Genomic DNA, 5,131 nt, shown 5'->3' with positions numbered 1-5,131 from the left:
TCCCACTCCATTAATATCAGTATATTTGCTTTCTGTGAGCTATAGCTGATGTACTGTTCATGCAAAAATATAACTGTCATTCTAGGGCCTAAATTAATGGGTTCAGTGATTAATAAACTGTTATTACTGAATATTCTTACAATAAACTGTACAGAAACATTTTAATAGGAAAAAAAATATGTGGAAGAGGGTGAAAATCAATATACATTGAAACAGCCACAATGTGAAAGGAATCTCTCATTTTCTGTATAGCATCCTTTGTCTTCCGATGAACCAACCTTCAGTTCATGCTTGACCCATTTTTGACAGAATTTCACATCAAAGGCTATTTAAAATGGCTATACCCCTGAAAGGCATTTTAGCTGCAAAATCTGTATCACGACACATTCCTACAGTACTATAAAAATAAGGGACAATATAAGTAAACAACACGAAGACTAATGCTTGTGATTTATCTATAAGATTTTTATCCTATAGAATTCATCACCTTTTTTGTATTTTCACAAATGTTTAGGTTCTGTCCGAGCAAGGAATAGGCTTGTTCAAACAGCTAGGACCATTTTGTCTTATAAATTTAAAAAAAAAAAAAAAGTTTGGGAAAAACATAGCACTGAAGTGCTGATGAGAAAAAAAATATCTCGTTAAGCTTTTGTCAAGGCAAATCTTTTGTTATAGAGGATGCTAAACTTAATATTAGCTTCATGTCAAAACTGTGTACTTCTGAACGTATTCCGGTGCTTGCTGTACACAAATGCTTTGCCATGTGCAAGCAACCTGTCAAAAAAAGAGCATCACACAGGAGTAAGCGGGCCTTCCATTTTCTGCCTAGTCCTAATGCGTCTGCATTCCGCATACCTGTCTTCAGCTCAGCCAGCTTCCCTTTTAAGTTCCTGTCTAAAGCAAATTGGTTCAATTCCAGGTTTTCTGTTGAGAATGTTTTAAGATGAAATGTTATCCCTTTAAGCTGATTTTTTAATTATTATTACTATTATTATTATTATTATTAAAACAAGAGCAGGCACTGGAGCATGTAATGATTTGTCCTCTATTTACAAATCTTTCAACTTACATTATGCCTTTCTGAAAGAGAAATAGAAAACATGGACTTGTGATATTAATAAATATTTCACATTGCTACTAGCTTGCTGTTAACACAGCTTTTCTTTACTCTTTTTAACTGGATTAGCACTGGCTGGGTAACTAAGGTAAAAATGCCTTTGAAGTGTGAATATAATACTGCCTCAAATTAGTTAAATATTTTTAAATATCATGAAGTGCCTCAAAAAATTAATCCTGTAATATGTTCACTTCTGTGATCTTTTAATGTGAGAAGCTGATGTGTTTAATCTCTGTGAACCATACTAGCAATTATCCAAAGCTTTGCTTGTACTTTTTGCAGATCACAAAAATAGAACTCATGTAAACATGGAGCAACTTCTGATTTTACTAATTGTTCATTATATTAATAAAAAACACATAAGCAGTAGCTCAGCTTATCCACTCCCAATAGAATCATAGAATCAATAAGGTTGGAAAAGACCTCTACGATCATCAAGTCCAAATGTCAACCCAACACTGCCATGACCACTAAACCATGTTCTGAAAAATGGAGAATGCAGGCATCGATCCTGCTACCTCTCGCATGCTAAGCGAGCGCTCTACCATTTGAGCTAATTCCCCCATAATTCCTTTTATTCTCAACCCATACTAGAACGTAAAGAAAAAAATTGCCATGTGAATTATTTGAAACCATGCTTGTAGTTTTTGCTTCCCAAACTGAGGTGTGAATTGACAAGATTTTAGTTCATACGAGTAACTAATCAATCAATAAGCATTCCTGGCAGCTAGCAGTATATTTTAAGTAGACAATGGTTAATTAAACACAACTGAGGTAAGGACTAAGACCAGAATAGTTATGACTGAGTAAGAAAATACTCTGTAAGTTTTCGGTCTGGATGGAAAAATAATGAGATGCTTTTTTTCAAAAATATTTTGCTGTAGTGACACAAAGTGCATTTCAGTATCATTAACATGTTTTGAGGATCTTATTTTAAAATATCAGTACTTCCTCTTGTAAGGATCACTATTTTTTCATAAAGAGCTTAGTCTAGGATTGTAAACTGTAACTGCCTTGAACAAATTGCTTATGAATAGTACTCCTAAGTCACAGAATCATAAAATCATTAAGGATGGAAAAGACCTTTAAAATCATCAAGTTCAACCGTCACCCGACATTACCATGACCACCAAATCATATCTTGAAATACCGCATCTACACATTTTTTGAACACCTCCAGTGATGGGGACTCCACCACCTCCCTGTGCAGCCTGTTCCAATGCCTCAATACTCTTTCAGTAAATAAATTCTTCTAATATCCAATCTAAATTCCTAATGCAATTTTGGCCCATTTCCTCTTGTCCTTTCTCTGGGACCTGGGAGAAGAGACCAACACCCACTTCACTACAACTTCTTTCAGGTAGTTGTAGAGAGCTATAAGGTCTCCCCTCAGCCTCCTCTTCTCCAGACTAAACAATCTCAGTTCCCTCAGCTGCTTTTCATAAGACATGTTCCCCAGATCCTTCACCAGCTTTGTTGCCTTTCTCTGGACCTGCTCCAGCACCTCAATAAAAACTTCTTGTACTGTGGTGCCCAAAACTGAACCCAGTACTCAAGCTGTGGCCTCACCAGTGCCTAGTACAGGGGCACGATCACCTCCCTACTCCTGCTGGCCACACTATTTCTGATACAAGTCAGGATGCTGTTGGCCTTCTTGGCCACCTGGGCTCACTGCTGGCTCATGTTCAGCTGGCTGTCCACCAGCACCCCCAGGTCCTTTTCTGCTAAGCCGTTTCCAGCCACTCCTCCGCAAGCCTGGAGAGTTGGCTGGGGTTGTTGTGACCCAAGTGCAGGACCTAAGTCATGTCAATAAACATTTTGGTACACATAGTGATGACAGCTGAGCAAAGACTTTTGGTTAGATACAATGTAGACCTGAAGAACTGCATCTGCTCTACAAGTTAAGTTACTCAGCCTATCCAGAGCTATTGATTTTGATACAGCCATTCATTCCTCAGCCTATCAGCAAATCTGCCTAAAAAGCAAAATTCTGCATGTCCTGGGGCAAAACAAAACAAAACAAAAATCCCTGAGCTTCCTAGTGTGAATTCTAAAATCTCTGTAATCTGGTGATTAGAAGAAAATTATACTTAAAAGTATGAAACTAATGGTATGAAGCATGAACATCCTACTAAATCTTTTGAGATTCTGTTTTCATGATCATATACATATACATATTATTTCTATTAAATGGAATGAAATTGCAAATCATCTTGAGAGATTAATTCATTGTAGCTTTGAGGTCATGTCGCAGAAGCTTATTCTTGAAATGTCTGCATTTTGCTGTGTGCCACATTGTCATAAAACATGAAAGCTTCATCACAGTAATGAAGAAGGTCTAATGGAGAAAGTATTTAGCTAATCAGATTTCAGGAATTTAATTGCCTGTGGGCACATGGGGTTAAAGTGGAACAGCCGGTAATGCAAATAGTCTTACGGTGGTAGGATAACTTAGCTAATGTTAGAGGACAGAAAATTTACCTTCTTACAGATCAAGAGCAAGTTCTAAAAATATAGAAATTATAGCCTTAGTAACTTTAAAATAATATTTCTAACATAAGTCCTGTCCACACAGTACTTTAAATAATACAGCAGAAACCTTGACAGTGATGAGGATAAACATGTGTATGCCTGTGCATGTGTGGATTTACCTCATATTCAATTTTCAGGACCAGCCATCAATTTCTGTGAGACTTAAGACTGCAATTCATGGATCCTATCAGTTATTATTGGGTTATCTTTGTGTACACACAAAATAAAACTTTTTCCATAACTTATCACAACATAATAATATATAAAAAAAAATCTTCCTCCCAACAAACTTTTCTAATGTTACAATAAAAATGACAGCAGTGATGGGCATTTATTTTAATGCTATATGATTAAATAATCATGGAAACTGTGACAAAACTTAAAACTATAATTAGTAGCTTCTGAAATAGCAGTCAGTTAATTTCAATGATGTTTGGGTCCTATGCAGGAGAATTTTGCCTTACCATGCCTCCAGGAACAGTTGAAGGGACCATTCTAACACAGCTAAAATTAACATTGATGAAAATTATAAAAGTTCTCTCTTTAAAGTTACAAAGTAATTTACATGTGAGTTCAGCAGTCATTGAAAATTTCAGGTAAAGATTTAGCTTTAATTAACACTGGTGAAATAGTCAGGACCTTATTAATACATCAGGTGAGTATTATCTGGAAGGGTAATGTAGCTATCTCGAAGTCACAAGCAGATAAAACCTTATCGTAATTAGCTAGTTCCAGCTATTCTTTCTTTGTATTAACCCAACAACACTTCAGTAAGTATTGACGTAGTTGACAGAGTACTATGGAGCTGCATCACTGGTGCAATTTCATTAATACCTTTTTATTTCACTTCCAAACCAACATACTTACTCATTTTTACCAAGACAGGTGCATACCACCTGTGTATTATACACAGGATATGCATATGCATGGGTGTAAGGGGTATACAACCTGACATGTGATTTTAGTTTATTTATTTCATTTTAAACATGTTCAGTAAAATGAAGGATATATTATTTATTCTACTCTTGAAGGAAAAAATGAATTCTGCATGGAAAAAAAAACATTAAATACTTAAGGATTCAGGAAACAGGGTTTTTTTTTGTTAGTGCCAAAATTGGCAGAAGCATAGTAGGGTTCTTTACTATTCTTAGAATTGCCAGGTAGACCCTTCATAGTAGAGGTGCTAGGAAATTAAGGAAGTATGAAGTTTCACTGTGTCACTGAGATGTGGAAAACCTATGGACTTGATGGTAAGAATACCTTTTTAGTATCTCAGCCTTGTCCCGTGTAAAACACTCTAAAGATTGAGGGGAATCCTATTGGTACGTTGAAGATAATTTTCCCCCAGAGATAAATATTACAATCGTCTTTCAAAGTGGTCCAATTTTCTGATCTTCCTGTACTTAAATGAAAAACCCTTATTATATTAATTTAACAAAATTACAGACTGCTGTGTAAAATCATAGAATCATAGAATCACAG

General features: G+C 35.8%; 1 non-coding gene across 1 annotated transcript; it reads right to left on the bottom strand.

Annotated features, from left to right (window-relative positions):
• Positions 1-1,607: 1,607 nt before the first annotated feature.
• On the bottom strand, positions 1,608-1,680 carry TRNAA-AGC. Its single transcript has one exon. It is a non-coding gene; the product is annotated as a tRNA-Ala (tRNA).
• Positions 1,681-5,131: the final 3,451 nt, after the last annotated feature.

The sequence above is a fragment of the Merops nubicus genome, unplaced genomic scaffold (genome assembly GCF_000691845.1).
Source record: "Merops nubicus isolate BGI_N331 unplaced genomic scaffold, ASM69184v1 scaffold25600, whole genome shotgun sequence".
NCBI classification, from domain to species: domain Eukaryota; kingdom Metazoa; phylum Chordata; class Aves; order Coraciiformes; family Meropidae; genus Merops; species Merops nubicus.
Note: the sequence above shows the minus strand (reverse complement) of the source record. Positions and strands in the feature narration are given on the sequence as shown.